The following is an 18,625-nucleotide window of genomic DNA, read 5'->3' on the forward strand; positions in this document are numbered from 1 at the left end:
AACCTGTGTCCCCTGCCTTGTAAAGCAGATTCTTAACCTCTGGACCACCAGGGAAGTCTCTTAAATTTTTGAATTGTAAAATAAGCATAACACAAAATTTATCTTAGCCATTTTTAAGTATTCAGCTCAGTAGTGTCCAGTACATTCACATCATTATGCAGTCAATCCCCAGAACTCTTCTCATCTTTCAAACTGAAACTTACAGCCATCCAATAGTAACTCCACTTTCCCCAGCCCCTGGCAACCATCATCCTGCTTTCTGATTCCGAATTTGACTAATCAAGGAAACTTGCATAAGTAGAATCATCCAGTTGTTGTTCTTTAGTTGCTAAGTCATGGCCAACTCTTTGGGACCCCATGGACTGCAGCCCGTCAGGTTCCTCTGTCCATGGGATTTCTGAGGCAAGAATACTGGAGTGGGTTGCCATTTCCTTCTGCAGGGGATCTTCCCGGACCAGGTATCAAACCCACATCTCTTGCGTCTCTGCCATTGGCAGATGGATTCTTTACCACTGAGCCACCAGGGAAGCCTGGGATCATTCAGTATTTGTCCTTTTATAACTGGTTTATTTCACTTAGCATAATATCATTAAGGTTCATATATGTTGTAGCATTTGTTAGAATTTCCTTCCTTTTGAGGGCTGAATAATATTCCATTGTGTGATAGACCACATCATATTTATCCATTCATCCATCAATGGACATCTGAGTGGCTTCTACTTTCTGGCTAGAGTGAATATATTGCCATGCACGTGGGTGGACAAACATCCCTTAAACAGCCTGCTTTCAGTTGTTTCGAGGATATATCCGTAAGTGAAATCGTTGGATCCTACAGCAATTCCATTTTTAATATTTTGAGCAACCACCATACTCTTTGCCCTAGCGGCTGCACCAGAGAGTTCCCTGGTAGCCTAGTGATTACGATTCAGCGCTTTCACTGCTGTGGTCTGAGTTCAATCCCTGGTCAAGGAACTAACAATCTGCAGGCTGCATGGTGCAGCCAAAAAAAAAACTTTTTTCACACAGTAGCTGCTCCATTTTGCATATTCGATCTATTTTAGAGTTGAGAAACTGAGACTCAGAAAGATTAAGTAGCTTGCTAACACAGGTAAGATGTAGAAGAGAAAAAATTTTTTATGTGTATTAAATTTATTCCCCAGGGCTGCCATAAGAGAGTGCCACAAACTGGGTGGCTTAAAACAGAAATGTGCTCTCTCACTATTCTGGAGGTTAGAAGTCCAGAATCAACGTGAAGGCAGGGCCATGTTCCCTCTGGAACTTTGGGCAAGACTCTTGCTTGCTTCTCCCTAGCTTCTGGTGGTGCCCATCAACCTTGGGAGTCACACTGCATTCTCCTGGAGTACCTTTCTCCTTACTTGTAAGGACACCGGTCGTATTGGATTAATGGTCCTCCCTCTTGCAACATGACCTCATTTTAACTTACCTCTTAATTACATCTGTAAAGACTGTTTCCACGGCAGGTCACACTGCCAGGTACCAGGTGTTAAACAACTTCAACATAACACCTTTTGAGGGGTCATAACTCAACCCATCATATCTTACCTTCTTCCTGATTCTGTGATATCGACCACACTTTGACGTCACTGTGATGAATTACTAGACTTCCCAAAAGAAAACCACGCTTGCATCTGTGGGACAGAGCTAATTTGATACTGGTGGATTATTAGACCATAAGCTTGGAACGAGGCAGACACAAAGCGTTTCTTTCATTCATCCCTATACCTCCCGGTCATTAAGCGAAAGAAGTGAAAGTGAAGTCGCTCAGTTGTGTCCGACTCTTTGTGACCCCATGGACTGTATAGCCTACCAGGCTCCTCTGTCCATGAGATTTTCCAGGCAAGAGGACTGGAGTGGGGTGCCATTTCCTTCTCCAGGGGATCTTCCCGACCCAGGGATTGAACCTGGGTCTCCTGCATTGCAGGCAGACGCTTTATTGTCTGAGCCACCAGGGAAGTCCCAGTCATTATACAAATAGAAAAACAAAAAGCAGCATTTGAAAAGGGGCATGGCTTTTCCAGTGCTTTTATGGGAAAAAATCATTAACTTAACAGTTGTTTGGGGAATTGTTTAGGTGGTAGTCTTCGTTGTTCCTTTTTAAATTTCCTGCCAGTCAGGCTGCAATTGTCATCTGCTGGCCACACCCACCAGCACAGTGCTGCACAGAGTGGAAGCACTCACTTATGTGTATCGAATGAATGAATGGATAGAAGGTTCACTGGCAGAGCAGTGCCCTTGCCCCCTTTTTGCTGCGACTGTTCTGTTTTGATGACCAGTAGCAAGTGGCTGGTGGCTTCTCCTCCCCTTAGAGCCTCCTTAAGCCCACTGTGTCCACTCCTGAAAGAGTCTTGTTCCAGGCAGACCTAATCATCAGCCTACTCCTCTTCTGGATAGGTCCTCAATACATCCCCGCCAGCAGTAGACTCACTTGAAACATCCATCCCTTCAGGAGCTTGCAGAGCATGCACTGCAATTTTGTTTTGTTTTTAACATCTGCAGACACATCACTGACTGACAAAAAAGGCCAAGCCACTGAGCATGGACTGTTATCTGAATGCCCCAAGCAAAGGTTGTCACAATACTTTTATTTCGAGACTTCAACATGCTGCCGTTTGCTGCAGTCTCCAGTTAGGTAGGCCAGTGCCATAGATGAGAAAGTCATCTGAGATAAGCACACACAGTGCATCAGGCAACTGCCAACCTCCCATGCTCCAGGCCACTGGTGGAATACCCTAATAATTGGCCATTTACGGGCTTTTAGCCAGGAGTGTTGGAGACAGAAACCTAACTTATGCTAACAAAGAATTACATTATTGGGAAGCTTATATAATCGAACAAGAGGAAGGGCAGAGGTGGAACTGAGCTTCCAAGGTGACAAACACCAGGGACTTAAGTGCTACCAGGACACTCGGTCCTGTATCTCCCCCTCTCCCTGTGTGTGGACTTCCGACTTTACATTTACTCCATTTCTTGCACGTGAGGTAGCAGGTGGACACATGCTGGGTGTGCCCTGAAGTGCACATCCATCCACCTTCCACCGAAGGGAGGCAGGATTGCCACATATGGTCATGCACTGCCCAACTCATGGACATGCCATTCATATTATAGTCTCTGGCTGAGAAGCAGAGATGTTAGGGATGCTTGGTTGAACATAGAAAACACTTGATGTTTTCCTAGCACATCCTTCTCTGGCCCAGCAGAGTCACCCTATTTTCTACCATCCTGAAGGAGGGGGGAATTTAAAAAATCTCCATTCTAATCCCTAAATGGTGGGCCCTTCTAATGAAGACTCTTGGGAATATCTTTTTTTGCCCCTCCCATGCTGCACAGCATGTGGGATCTTAGCTCCCCAACCAGGGATTGAACCTTGGTCCCTGCATTAGGAAACTTGGAGTCTTAACCACTGGACCACCAGAGTAGTCCCTGGAAATATCTTTAAAGAGAAACACTTGGGGGGAATTTTCCCACAAGCTTCATGACGACAAGCGGAAGATATTAATAACTAAACCTGTGACAGTGTAACCCATGAATGTCCACTAGAATAAGAGAAAGGTTTGCAAGTAGAGGGACCTTCTGACAAATGCAATCCTTAACTCCACAATCTTGAAACTCTCAATTCTCAGTTACTTTCTAGACCAAAGGACAGGCACTTCCACCTTTCTGTAGCTGGGGGAAGAGTCACGCATCTGGGAGGTGTCTCATCGGTGGGTTGGGAGGTACTGACCGTGCAGAGATGCCCAGGTGTTGAGCATGCATACCTTGCTTGGCATGCTTGGCCAAGACCCTGCTCCTGTCTGGGTGAACTCACTGGGCAGGCAGGCCATAACAAGGGATACAGTGGGTGGAGGGTGGGTAACAACAGTGAAAGGAAGAGGAGTCGAAAGGTAGTCGAATCTGAGCTGGGTCTTTTGTCTGCCTGTTATCACTGACCAAGCCTGGTTCTACCTGAGATTTACCAATATATTTTTAGGATGTTTACATTCCTAAATAAATTAACCTATACTTTATTTTTTCTTTTATTGACCTTTTCTAATTTGGGAATTATGTGAACTTAGAACGGTTTTCTCTTTTTCTCTTATCCAGGAGGCTGTAAAATATTGTAAAGCTTTGTAGAACTTACTTATTAAGACACTTGGTTATGATGTTTTCTTTGTGGGAAGACTTAACTACTGATTCAATTGCTTACAGTGTTATGAAATTATTTGGGTTTTCTATTTTTTCCTTAAGACAATTCTGTTAAATATTTTCCAGAAAAGTGCTCATTTTACCTAAGTTTAAAATTTTACAAGCAAAAAATCAAATTGTTCTCTCATTTTTTACTTTCTGCTCTGACTGTACCAACTTACTCATTGCTAAAATTGGCTCTGTTGCTCTACATATGATTATGCTCATTTTCTGCTATTTTAGTTTCTGCTCTTGTTGTTTTATTGATTTTCACTTTGTTTAGATCCTTTCAATTGTCCTTTTTCTCATTTTTTAAGCCCTCAGGAGCCAGGAGCTGACTGAGATACATGGAATTTTTCTTACACTTTGGAATCTAGTGAGCCCCTCTCGCATTGCAACACTGAAAATTTCTGTTTCTTCTCTTGCATCAATATTTAAAGATCATGCAATGAGATGCCTCATCCAGTTTCTAACTTCTTCACGTCCCAGCACATGCATCCATTCCCTATCCTTACCCCAACATCAGCTTTTTAGTCTTTCTCTTCCTCCCTTTTCTGAACATCTTCCCATTTCCCTCTTCTGTTTGAGTCCTTCAGAACCCAGTAAGGCACACCTCCACCGTGAAGCCATCTTAATTTGGAAATTGGTTGAAGTATGATTCTACTCATAGCCCCACAACTAGCCTCCAAGCTCTTTAGGATCCACAGTCTCTCACACTCGAGATGCAAAATTAAGGAAGAAAGTATAGTTTCCCCAGCTTCAGCCCCACACACACTTTGTCAGAAGGCACGACACCATAATTGACGTTCCCAGCAAGACTGAATTCAATAGGAAGAGTGAATGCCACAGAAAATCAGAGAGAAAGAATAGACAGCTCAAAACTACAGACGTCCTAACCATTTAACAGTCGGATGGATGGTTGGGGAGATCAAAGAATGCTTGAATATTTGGCGGGTCAGTTTCAACTCCGATCCACTAGGGGGCGCGAAGAGACTGCTAGCGCGGGGTCCATCCGGGGATTCGCCGCTCTAGGCCCTAGCTCGTCTCTCAACTGCAGTTCCGCCAGCGCTCGACAGATGGAGGGTGGGTCCTGTCTCCGAGTCGCCGGGAACCGTCCAGCATCTTCTCACGTCGTCCAGTTTGACCTGCAGCCGACATTCCTGGCGCCCCGGGTGAGTCACTGCAGGACCTTGCTGCCCCGGAACCCCCGCAGGCCTCTAAGGTTCTCCGTCCCCCCTGCCCCCGACAGGAGGGTAAACTGAGGCCCGTGGGGTCGGGGAGTGCAGGTCAGCTCCAAGCCCAGGCCCACTCTTGGTTCTGAGGCGGTTCCCTCCGCTGCATGTGGACCTCTCTGCACTCGTGTTCTTGACAAAGGGGCCTCGGGTCACCGCACCACCGGCCAGCGCCGTTTTGGAGCGTCGGGTCCCGGGACTCGCCCGGTGGGGAGACTTGGGCCCACCGACGGCGAGAAGCGGGTCCGGGGATGCGTGGGCCCAAGGTCTCGGAGGGAGGTTCGTGCGGAGCCGGTGTGAACCGCACCCGCGCTGCGCCAGAGGCCCCCCGATCACATCCCATCACCTCCGACTCCAACGTTTCATCCCCTGAAGCCGCTTGTCGGTTGCCGGGCAAATATCTTCGTGACCATTAGCCCATTTCTCCTCGGTTAACTTCTAAGGTAAAAGTGTTCAAACTTCCACTTTAACTGAGGACGCCCCCAGGGCTCTAGAAGAGCAGAGTCTGGCTTCCTGGGCCCCTGCTTCGCACTGAAGGCCTTCCCCTCTCTTTGCCGGGCCAGGCCCTGCGCAGCCTCCTCCCCTCCTGCAGGGCCCTGACCCGCACTGCCTGCCGCGCCCCCCCCACCACCCCCACCCCGGGTCCAGGGACTGAGCTGTCCCCTGGGGCAGTGCTGGAGCTGTGGCCTTCCTGCCCTACTGCAGAGGGGGTGGTTCCTGGGCTTGAGGGTTCTGGGACCTGCCTTGCAAAGCTCTTGTGCAGGGGGATGGGGGTGGGTTTGGGGGCCAGAAAGGCCTGAGTTCGGATCCTGAGTCAGCCCGTCATTAGCCGGGGAACCTGGGGTGAGTTCCTTTATTCTCCTGAGCTTTCCTTTCCTTCAAGGGGGAAAATGGCAATCACTCCGGAAGGGCAGAGGCCTGGTCTGTGTTCTTTTTATTTGAACTCACAGTACTTGGCATGTAGTGGGTGCTCAGTTGGTATTTGTGGGGTGGATGAGTAATTGAGGCTTTTTTTTTTTTTTTTAACCAGAAGTTGGTCTCCCCTGGCTTCTTTTGATGGGGGGCGGTGGAACCTTTTCAGGAAGTGAGGCTAGTGCCTGGGGTCCTGGGCCTGGCTGGGCAGCTTTCCCCTGCCTGGGTGGAGAGCCGGCTGCTAACCCGGGCTCCTCTGCCTGATTCCCCATCTGCCCTTCTCTGCCCCTGCATTCGAAAGTGATCGTGGGCTGCCGGTGCCTTAGTCATTTATAGCGCAGGGAGAGGAATTGCTGAAAGCGTTTTCCCTGTGTTTGGAGGGTTCACTCCTGTCCCTTCTGAACTCTGGAGCTGTCACACACTGTCTCCCTCCTACTGCCTTTTTAGATCTGCCTCCTGGCACCTGGTGTGAAGCTTACTAAGCGCTCCCTATGCCAGGCTCAGTGCTAGTTGCTGAGAAGCTTTTAACTCATTGTTGACCAGGGGATGTTTTCAGGAAACTAATGTCTGGTGCCAGTGATTTGTTATGGAAGTGATATTGATACATTGGTGGTCAAAAATGTTTGGGTAAAAAAAATGTATTAATAATAAGTCTCTGGTCAGTAATGTGTTTTAAAAAAAAAAAGGGAAGATAAAGCAGGGGCTGTTTCTTAGAAGCTGGGGCTGGTTGTGGAGCCACTGGGTAATTTTCACCAGGAGCTTCCCTCTAGAAAGCCAGGTCTACCTCCCCTCTTCCCCGTTTCCAGGTCCTTAGTCCAGCTTGTGGTCTAGAGAGTGGTGAGGACACTAATCATACTTCATGGGAATCATGGGTTTTCTTGTCTTTTCTGCCTCTCTCTGCTCCGATCTCAAGGTCAGTATCTGAGTGTCATCTGCTCAGTGCCTGGCAGGTGTCTGGTGCTCAGCAGCTGTGGAACAATTGCCCAGCAGGAGAGGACAGGACAGACACATCCCAGTGAGGTGGCGTGGCCCATCATGTCATGGAGAATCAGAGAAAGACTGCTTGTGGCCAGCCAGCCCGGGGAGAGGTGGAGGTACTTCCTGTGTTTTCTTTTCTTGGAGTTGTTCTTCCTGTTGACCAGTATTTACCCACTGGAGGTTCCTTGGCGTGAGACGGAGCCCAGTCTACTAAGGGAGAGTTTCCCCGTGACCTGTGGTTATGGTGGCAGGAGCTAGAACAGTAATGCCCTTGGACAGGGCTTACATAACAGGACTCACAGAAGTAATGCAGTTGGACGGGCTTAACCAGACACCAGACCCCACCCCTGCAGGAGGCCTGGGGCGCCTCTACCTCCTCACACACACCCCCACCCCCTAACCCCCACCCCCTGCCCAGGCCAGGCATGGCCTGTCAGGTGCCACACACTCGCAAACCTGTCCTGGACCTTCTCTTTCTATTCAGGATCCAGCTTCCAGACTCTGTACAGAGTCATCTGAGTTTGCACAAAAGATGATCTGAAAAACCGTTTCTGTGTCAGATGCAGATGAGCTGTTGTCCTATGTGGAGTAATGAACTTCTGTCCTGGGAATAAAAGGTGTGGCTCGTGGGTTGGGAACACAGCTCACATTTGTGAAGCAGCCAGTGTCTCCGAGAACCCAGGTGCTCTGCCTGGGTTCCAGGACACGTGGTGACCGGGTGGCATCCATCTGGGTTCCAGGACACGTGGTGACCGGGTGGCATCTAGGTTGCTCATCCAGGGCTTCTTGATCGTTGCAGAGGAAGCAGCACAGTGCACAGGGGTCCCTGAGTGGTGTCCCCATCCTGTCAAGAGACAGCTGGCCCAGGTGAGTCCTGTTCCCTGGAGATCTGGAGCTTTGCCCCCCACAAGGTGCATGAGGTCCCCGTGTGGTCTGGGAAGAGATAGAAGAGAGACAAGGGTGACTTGGTCCTCGCACTCAGCTTCACCCTCTCGGGGTCTTTGAGGAACCACCCAGTTCCTCTTTGTGTGCTTGGTCCTGAGAGCCTTGGGGAGCCCTTCCTCAGATTGTCACTTTGGCAGCAGAATGTGTAGAGCAGGGAAAGGATTCTGACATGTCCACCTGTACTCGTGTGTCACTTCTCTGTCTCCTCCTGACTCTGGGACCTTCTCCTGTCTCTGGTTTCATCCTCCAGAAAGCAGGACTGCAGTGAGGCTATTTGTCTCCGGCTCACGTCATCCCTGGCTGTTACAACCTAAGACCTCCGTCACTTTTCTTTCAGAGGTGTCCTCCCTTTGTCTGTCCCTTCTGGGCCATGTGGAAGGCTTTTTAGCAGGACTAGAAGCAGATACTGGGTTCTCATGCTCAACTCGGCTGACTGCTCTGAGCCTCTGCCACTGGCCTCCTTTTTCAGTAAGCCCTCTGTCCTTTGCTGCTGCTGCACTTGGAAGTGATGCTGGGCTGCCCGTGGCTTGCTTATTGGTAGTGCAGACAGAGGAAACGCAGTAGGGCTGTCTCGCACCCTCGCTCCCTAGTTCTGGGAGATTTCTACACTTCTGTGTCTCTTCTGCCCACCCCTTGGGCCTCCAGGGCCTCAGGTCTGTTGGGGTGTGTTAGTGTCATTGCTGGGGTGTGTCCTTCTGGCTCCTGCTGTTGGGAAACAGGCTCCTTTGATGTGTTGCTTCAGTTGCTGTCAGTCGGCCATGGCACATTCCCATAAATCTGGCGATGACATCCTTTTCTGCCTGTCCCTGATCAATTACACATCCATCGGCATTGGCACCCTGCCACAGAGCATCCACTGTCTCCTTCTTCAGAGTTAACTATTGTTTTTTGTGTGAAGAAATAGCATGTCTTTTCAGGAAATAACAACAGCCGACACTTGGGGGATGTTTACTGTCTGGTAACTCTAGTGCTAAGCCCTTTCCTGGTGCCTTTGCCCTCCTGTGAGCAGGGGCAAGTCGAGTGCTCACCCTTTGCTTCTGGTCTGTTCCAGACAAGTCCACTGCATGCAGAGGCGTCATGGAAGCTGTCATGTCAGGAGCATTCTAGACCGTGCTGTCCTTGAGGTAAGATCTCTGGTCCATTCTCTATAGAGTGTTGGGTCCTCCCACACAGTGGTCGTATGTGTGTCCCCAGGGGCTTTGGGTGAAGATGTAGGGGAGCTGAGAGGTGGAATGAAGGCAGCATCCACGAGTCCCCAGGTCCACTCACCACCCCAGCCCCAGGCAGCCTGGGTCACATCTGGCGCATCACTGTCTTCAGCGGCTGCTGCAGGATGGCACCTCTCGAGTCCCATTAGGGCACTGAGAGTTATGGGGTATCTGCCCTCCTCCCCGGAGTGTGGGCAGAAGCACGTGAACCTGGGCGCTAGAGATTCCGCCCCTGGGCTTGAGTCTCCTTTGACCGCCGTCTCAGTCAGCATCCTATTCAGAACCTTGTTTCCATCATTTGAAAAACCACAGCTACGTTGGAGGTGACTCTGTGGTGCCTAAGACCACGTGAGTCCTGTAACCTCCAGTTGTAGTATTTTCCCAGTGCTTCTGCCCTGTGTTGGCCTTCTCTTCCCAGAGTGCTCTCTGCCCCGTATGCACCTGCATTCAAAAGAGACCATGGGCTGTCCGTGCTCTGGTCGTTGACAATGCAGGGAGAGAAGTTGTGGAAAGCAATTTCCCGAGTTTGGAGGGTCCGCACCTGTCCCTTTCAAATGCTGGCGCTTTCCCACACCTCTGCTCCTTTCCAGCCCGAGCTTCCCCCTCAGGCGCTGGGGGCTCCTTTGTGATGGGCACTGATGTCTCAGCATGGCCCCCTGTTACCAGAGCCAGGCCATGTCCGTGTCAGGCTTCAAGATGTTAGGGGGTGTAAGGAGCCAGGCTGCATTACGCATAATGAACATGAGTGATGTCGGGGGGTGTTCGGGGACTGCTGTAAGATTGTCAAGGGGAGCAGCTGTTTGGAGGAGGTGGTGGACCGGCCTTGGAAGGACTGAGACGTGATAGACCCCAGGAGGGACTTCGGGGGGAGGGGAGGAACATGAGGATGATCTGAGGCCAGGGTGAGTGTGCGCACCTGGGAGTCAGGTGTGCAGGCAGGTAATGAAGGTGTGGGGGGAGGGCTGCTGGGCCTTGGCGGTCCCCCTCTGACATACAGTGTGGGTGGACCGAGTCGGAGGAGCTCCTGAGAGCAGGCTCTCCAGCCATCTCTCTGCCAGTTCCTACATTTGCTCGGTTGCCCTCAGAAGGTGCATTTTTTAAAAGACAGTGTTCCTTTTGATTCTTCTCTGGGAGCTTTGGGATTTCCTTTTTGAGCTGAGTTTGGTGTGAAAAAAGCTGCAGCGCATCCCTGACTATTTGGGGGCATTCTCACAGATGTTGGCTTGAAGAAAGGCAAGGTAACATCGGAGAGCAAACCCTTGTCGTGACCTCCTGCCCTGTTGACCTCCCCATCATGCTGGGGGTGCTGCCTTGGAGGACACCTCGGGGATGGGAACGCTGGCCTCTCAGGATGGTGACCCGGGTTCCAGCTTCCCTGGAGGAGCCTCCTCATGGTGAGTTACTGCCAAGGGGCTAAGTCGGCCTCTGTTTCTGAGACAGACGTTGCAAGCTGCCAGCCTCATCTGATTTCCTCCTTTAGGTTGTTCTGGGTCTGATCACAGCCACTGGCGTAGCAGACTGAAGAGGGGTGTTGCTGCATGACCACCGCCAGACCTTCTTCTCCTGTTGCCTCAGCACAGTATGGAAGGGCTTGGCCCCATGTGACCAGGTCAGGGGCCTGGCTAAGGCCTGAGACCTTGGGACCTTGGGATTCACAGCTGGAGACCTTCAGCTGGCTCTGCCCCTGCCCCCTAGCAGGTGCCACAGGGCACAGCAGACCCAGAAGACTGGTTTCCTTCCATCTGGACCAGGTCCTCCAGTGGCCTCCATGTCCCCCTCTCTGCTCCTGGTGTAACTTTTAGAGCCAGGAGTTCCTGTTGGAGGCGTCTCTGCTGGGCATCTTGTCCTCTCACCCACTTCAATAAATCTTGAAACAGCCCTGCCGCTTGTTTCTTTTGTTTCCTTTAATCCCTGCCTCTGTGTGCACAGCTGGGTGGAGAGACCGTGGGTCACAGGGGCAGGTCTTCCAGTTTTCACTCACTGAGGCTTTCTGCTTCACACACTCCTGAGGCCTGACCTGAGGATGGGATGTAGAATTGCAAATTGCCATGGGTTTAACCCGTCCCAAGTGCTCTGGGGGCTCAGGTTTCGGAGAGAAGGGAGCTGTTAGAATTGTTGGCAGAGGAACGTTTGCACCAGGGCTTTGGAAGAGAGTATGAGGGTGGGCTGGACATAGAGAGAGTCAGGCACTGAAGTCCTCCCGGAGGGCAGGAGAGCCCTGGGGTGGAAGTACATGTGGTGAATTTAGGGAGACGGTTTTGAGCAGGGGTAGAAGAGGGGTACAGTAGGAATGGCTGCCTCGGGAGGACTCTGGGGGCGTGGTGGGCAAAGGCCAGGTGTTGGGCTTATATAAGAGTTCACGGCTAGTCAAAAATCCAGAGTTAGTCAAAAATCCAAATTGCGACTTCCTGGCGGTCCAGTGGTTAAGACCATGCTTGCACAGGTTCGATCCCTGGTCAGGGAGCTAGGATCCCATGTGTCATGCAGTGTAGCCAAAACAAAAAAAAAAAAACGGACATGTTTTTGACCATTCACCTTGTTCACTTTCAAATTATAAATGATGCTCACCCCAACCCAGCCTTTTAGGTCTGCCCTCCCCTGCCTTCTGCCACCCTTGCCCACCTGACCCTCAGCCCCAGGAGAGGTCTCCCACTGTCCAGGGAAGACACCTGGGGCCCCCTCATGGCCCATGGTCTGTGTCCACCCTCATCTCACACATCACAGTCCAGAAGCACCACAGGCCCAGCCATGCTACCACATAATGTTGCTGACCACGCCGCCACTTTCCCAGCCTGTGTACACGCCTGGAAACCCCCTTTCATTTCAGATGCTTGCCTGACTCAGCTTGTGTCACTTCCTGCAGGAAGCCTTCACTGGCTAAACCACCACCCAGCCTGGATTCCCTGCCCTTCCTTTCATTCACATCAAGTGTCAGTTTTGTGCACAGTGGGCTTCTCAGTTTCAACCCCTGGGTCAGGAAGATCCCCTGGAGAAGGAAATGGCTTTCATTCACATAAAGGGTCAATTTGGGGCAGGCCTAATTCTAGGAATCAGTAAATGGAAGAAGGCAGAAGAGCAAAAAACCCCTGACTTTATGGTGCTTCCATTTTAGAGAACAGAGATAGACCATAAAGTATTGAAATGTGTAGTGTGCTAGAAAAAGGACTGTCGTGTCGTCGTGAAGTCGCTCAATCGTGCCCGACTCTGCGACCCCACGGACTGTAGCCTACCAGGCTCCTCCCTCCATGGGATTCTCCAGGCAAGAGTACTGGAGTGGGTTGCCATTTCCTTCTCCAGGGAATCTTCCCAACCCAGAGATTGAACCCGGGTCTCCTGCATTCCAGGCAGACGCTTTACAAATTGAGCAGAGAACTAAGACAGGAAGCCTGAGGGCAAGTAGGGGGTGTGGCCTTCTGAATCTGGAGATGGGGAAGGCCTCCCCTAGGAGGTGTGGTTTGAGCAGAGTGAGTGGCTTTCACCTCTGGGTGTTCATAGCAACCTGTGCACCAGCTGTCACAGCATGGACTGGGGCTGGGAGGCATCTTTCCTCTGGGATTCAGGCCCGGGGAACTGCAAGACTAAGGCTAATTAGCAACATCTGCCATGTGCTGAGGGGTGGCGGCCGAATCAAGTTGGGGTTAGCTAGTCGGAGCAGGCAATGCCAACCCACTCCAGTACTCTTGCCTGGAAAATCCCATGGATGGAGGAGCCTGGTAGGCTGCAGTCCATGGGGTCCCTAAGAGTCGGGCATGACTGAGCAACTTCACTTTCACTTTTCACTTTCATGCATTGGAGAAGGAAATGGCAACCCACTCCAGTATTCGTGCCTGGAGAATGAATCCCAGGGACAGAGGAGCCTAGTGGGCTGCTGTTTATGGGGTCGCACAGAGTCAGACACAACTGAAGCAACTTAGTAGCAGCAGTCAGACCAGGCTGTGTGCATCTTGAGGGCAGGTTCTCCACTGTCAGCTCTGTGGCCCCTTCGCCCCACCCCCCATCCACAGCTCAGCAGACTCGGTGCTATCACTCAAGGACAGGCCTAACCTATGACCTGGTCAGAGAACTAAGATCCCATGTGCCATGCAGTGCAGCAAAAAAAAAAGGGACACGTTTTTGACCATTCACTTGTTCTCTTTCAAACTGATGCTCACCCCAACCCAGCCTCTTAGGTCTGCCCTAGGTTGAGGACCAAGAGCAGTGCTAACCAAGCCAGGCATGTTTTCCTTTTGAGCTGAGTGTGTCATGCGTGCGTGCTCACTCTTTTGCAACCCTGTGGACTGTAGCCCACCAGGCTCCTCTGTCCGTGGGATTTTTCTAGGCAAGAATACTGGAGTAGGCAGCCGTTTCTTACTCCAGGGGATCTTCCCAACCCAGAGATCGAACCTGCATCTCTTGTGTCTCCTGCATTGGTGGGTAGATTCTTCACCACTGCGCCACCTGAGTGGTCAAGAACCTGAGTAATTGCTTGCAGGAACAAAACCAGGAAGAGATGGAGGATTTAAGTCCCTTTAACAGCAGAGTCTAAGACTTCCCTGGTGGTCTAGTGTTGTAAGAACCCACCTTGCAGTGCATAGGACTTGGGCTCAATCCCTGAGCTGGGAAGAGTCCACATGCTGTAGAGCAGCTAGGCCCACGTGTCCCAACTACTGAGCCCACGTGCCCTGGAGCCCATGCCCTGCAACAAGAGAAACCACTGCCATGAAGAGCCCTTGCACTGCGAAGTAGAAAAAGTCTGTGTGCAGCAATGAAGACCCAGCGCAGCCAAGAATAAAATAGAGCCCAGAGGTGCAGAGAGCTGAGCTCCTGTTGTAGGCAAGAGAGCCATTTCTGGAATTCTTACAGGGACAGGATGAGATTCCAATTTCCAAGCCACGTTCATGTTCCACAAGGGCCTGGCTCTGGAGTCAGAGCAGCACTCAGACTCGATAGGAGGCCTGAGGTTCAGCTTTCCCTGAATTTTAACAAGGTGTGATTGGTTATGTGACCAAAATTCCCATCTTCCTTTTCTTTCTAAGAGCCCTTACATTCACCATCACTGTGCCGTTAAATGAGTCTCTGCTGATAGCAGCCTATAGTGTGTTACAAGCATAGTGGCTGACACAGGTGAGGAGCTCAATGTATATTTAATGAAGGATGAAGCCAGTGGTGGCCTGAACCATGGGTACAAGGAATAGTTCACTGAGGCCCCTCTGTTTCTGTGACTACAACTGCCATGTCACCAGGATACCTAATTCCACCCACATGAGGAAGAAACCTAAGGAAACCATTAAGAGCCTGTTGAATTCTTTTTTTTTTTTCGGCTGTGCCCTGCACCATTCGAGATCTTAGTTCCCTGACCAGGGATCAAACCTGTGATCCCTGCAGTGGAAGCACAGTCGTAACCACTGGATCGCCAGGGAAGTCCCAAGAGCCTGTTGAGCTCTGATGTTGTCCCTTAATTGTCGTGGGGCCTGGAGCACATTATTTTGCCTCCTTGAATCTGAGTTTCTGGCTCTGTCGTTTGACCATTATAAGGACCTACCACAAATAGTAACGATGAAATAAGATGATGCGTGCTAAAGGCATAACACAGTACCTACCTAACACTGAGTGCTCTGTACACATCAGCTGTTTTTGATGAGTATGTCTAGCTTTCTGATAGTTAAAAATGAATAACAAATATAAAATGTCATTATGATAGACTCATCTGTTTATATGACACCATGAATACTTACTTCTGTGCAGATCTGCAGGCATCCCAGTGGGGCTGGTGTTAATCATCCCTACCATGGAATGAACTTTTATTAAATTCCATGTGCTGTACTAAGTGAGCCTGTGTATATAATTACTTCACTTAATCTTCACAACCACCCAGTGAGGTAGACTTAATTATCCTCCATTTTATAAATGAGGAAACCGAAGCTCAGAGAAATGAAGGGATCTGTCTCCCTTCCAATGAGCAGCCCAGCTGGTTTCCATCTCCTAGTGTATGAAATAGTGAAAAATGTTGCAGGCTGATTTCATAAATAGCACAAGCATACGAGGTTGTCAGATGCTTGTTTGTGCTGGAAAACTGGAAATTAGGATATTTTACTATTCCCTCCATCTGTTTCAAATTATTGCCTATTATCCAGTCTTCCTAAAATATTCCACATTCAAACCACCAGTCTTGAGGACTGAACTTGTGAACCTGACACATACAGAGACGACGGGCATGTTTCAGCCAACGCCAAAATACCGTGTGCATCTCATCAGGGTTGTGTCTGAAGCAGGATTCGTCCTGGGTTTTCCAAGCTTGAGGAAACCTTTGCAGGGTATGATTGAAGTGACCCAAGAACCAGGATTAGGGTCAAGAAGAGCCATGAGGGCCTTCCCTGGTGATCCAGTGGTTAAGAACCCACCCTACAATACAGGAGAAGCAGGCTCTATCCCTGGTCCAGGGACTAAGATCCCACATACCTCGGAGCAACTAAGCTCTGAGTGCTGCAACCACTGAGGCTGTACATTCTGGATGACTAGAGTCCCTGCACCACCATGCAGATCCCACATGATGCAATTAAAATCCTGCATGCTGCAACTAAGACCCGGTGCAGCCAAATAAATAAACAGTTTTTAAAAATACAACTAAAGTAAAGGTTATTTTTAAAAAAATAAAGAAGAGCCATGATCCTATCAGCAAGAAGCAGAGACATGACTTTGCCAACAAAGGTCTGTCTAGTCAAAGCTATGGTTTTTCCAGTAGTCATGTATGGATGTGAGAGTTGGACTATAAAGAAAGCTTAGCGACGCAGAACAGATGCTTTTGAACTGTGGTGTTGGAGAAGACTCTTGAGAGTCCCTTGGACTGCAAGGAGATCCAACCAGTCCATCCTAAAGGAAATCAGTCCTGAATATTCACTGGAAGGACTGATGCTGAAGCTGAAACTCCAATACTTTGATCACCTGATACAAAGAACTGACTCAATTTGGAAAGACCCTGATGCTGGGAAAGATTGAAGGCGGGAGGAGAAGGGGACGACAGAGGATGAGATGGTTGGATAGCATCACTGACTCAATGGACATGAGTTTGAGTAAACTCCGGGAGTTGGTGATGGACAGGGAGGCCTGGCATGCTGCAGGCGTGGGGTGCAAAGAGTCGGACACAACTGAGCAACTGAACTGAATTAAACTGACCAGAGGCCCTTGTGAAGCCACTGGTGGGAGTTATACATAGTAGAATCAAGCTGGGAGAATGGAGAGCTAGGAGAATGAAGCTTCATTTGTCCCTGTAAGAAAGCTGAGAATCAGAATACAAGGATCAATAAGAAAGTTTCTGCCCTCAAGGCTTCCCTGGTGGCTCCGTGGTAAAGAATCCATCTGCCAATGCAGGAGACGCGGGTTCCATCCCTAATCTAGGAAGGCTCTATATGCCATGGAGCAACTAAGCCTGAGTGCCTCAACTGTTCAGCCTGTGCTCTAGAGCCCAAGAGCTGTAACTGCTGAAGCGCACGAGTGCCCTGGAGCCTGTGCTCTGCAAAAAGAGATGCTATTGCAATGAGAAGCCCACATACCACAACTAGAGAGTAGCCCACAAAGCAACAAAGACTCAGTACACCCAAAAATAAACAAAATTATATATATATATATAAAAAGTGTCTGCGCTCCCAGGGATCATATACAGCTCTAAATTCTATTTCTAGGTATTTATGCAACAGTCACTGTGTGCGGGTCTGGCTCTAAGATGTGCACAGAAACCTTGAACAAAGCTGAGGAGGGGCTTCATGGAGTGTTCGGTCTAGAACATCACTGCCAAGAGAAACCCACACATGTAATTGACAATTTTCCAAAAAATAAAATAAAATAAAAATTTCCTAGGCACTGCATTAAAGAAATAAAAAGCAGATGAAATAATTTTAGTGATAGATTTTATTTCATCCACTACATCAAAAAATACTGTCATTCCAACAATATAATCAAGGTTAAAAAATGATTGAGATGTTTTCTATTTTTTCCCAAACTCAGTCTTGGAAATCTGGTGTGCATGTTACGCTTATAGCACCTCTGGATTATGCTTATAGCACATGTGGCTGGTGACTGCAGCACAGATCTAGATGATGAGCGGCACATGCCTCCTTTACTGGAAGACTGCTGCATCTTGTAGGGGCTTAAAAGAAGCTGCTCCAGCCTGGGTTCGCCATCCTCTGGTATCCCTCTTCCTTATCTAGTCAGAGTAGGGCCAGGTATATATCAGGTGTGCCTGATCGAATCCCTGAGGCATGTTCCTGAACTTTCCTGAGGCAGGATGCCAGGTTCTGTAGTGCTAGCCCAGCATAAGCCCCGCCTCCTAGAGTTAATCTCAGTGTGCCCAGAATGCATCATTCAGTCAGTTACCACTTGTTAATTGAGCACCTACTAACTGCCAGCCTCTGTGCTAAGTAAGCACTGGGAACACACACCAGTGAACATAGATAGCTGACAGCTCACAGTCCCACCACGATAAACAAGTAACCCACAAATGAAGAAACCATTAAAAACTAAGACGGACTTTCCTGGTTGTCCAGTGGCTAAGACTCCAAGCTCCCAATATAGGGGCCCAGGTTCAACCCCTGGTCCAGGGAACTAGACCCCACACTGCCACAACTAAAGATCCTGCATGCCACAACTAAGACCTGGCACAGCCAAATAAATAATTAAAAAAAAAAAGATCACTAACTTGGGAAACAATGAAAAAAAAGAACAAACTGTAAGAAATGCTATGGAGGGCAAATGACAGGTGCTGTGAGTCTAAACAGGGATACCTGATCTCTTAGGGGTCAGAGAAGTTCTCTTGGAGGAAGTAGAATTAACTGGGCAGAGGAGTGGTCTACGTGCAAAAGCAGTGTCAGGGATGCTGGGAGGTGCTCTAACATGGCCAGTGTGGAGGGTGAGCACCACAGAGGTTTAGTGCAGCAGCCCAGAGTGGATGGGAGAGCCCTGGCTTCAGAGTCACACAGACCTGGTGCAACTCAGCCAGAAACTTGGGTGACAAGTTTCAACCTGTCTGGGCCCCAGTTACCTCCTTTAGAAGGACATGCATGCTTGCTCAGTCGCTTCAGCTGTGTCCAACTCCCTGCGACCCCATGGACGGTAGCCCACCAGGCTCCTCTGTCCATGGGATTTTCTTGGCAAGAATACTGGCATGGGTTGCCAGGCCCTCCTCCAGGGGATCTT

The 18,625-nt window shown here is 49.6% G+C and overlaps 2 non-coding genes across 2 annotated transcripts; both read left to right on the top strand.

Moving 5' to 3' along the window:
- The first annotated feature begins 6,612 nt into the window (after positions 1 to 6,612).
- On the top strand, positions 6,613 to 6,747 carry LOC138990608 (small nucleolar RNA SNORA71). Its single transcript, XR_011466731.1, has one exon. It is a non-coding gene; the product is annotated as a small nucleolar RNA SNORA71 (small nucleolar RNA).
- Positions 6,748 to 9,896: 3,149 nt separating this feature from the next.
- LOC138990607 (small nucleolar RNA SNORA71) lies at positions 9,897 to 10,030 on the top strand. Its single transcript, XR_011466730.1, has one exon. It is a non-coding gene; the product is annotated as a small nucleolar RNA SNORA71 (small nucleolar RNA).
- Positions 10,031 to 18,625: the final 8,595 nt, after the last annotated feature.

Source organism: Bos mutus, chromosome 13 (genome assembly GCF_027580195.1).
Source record: "Bos mutus isolate GX-2022 chromosome 13, NWIPB_WYAK_1.1, whole genome shotgun sequence".
Lineage (NCBI taxonomy): Eukaryota > Metazoa > Chordata > Mammalia > Artiodactyla > Bovidae > Bos > Bos mutus.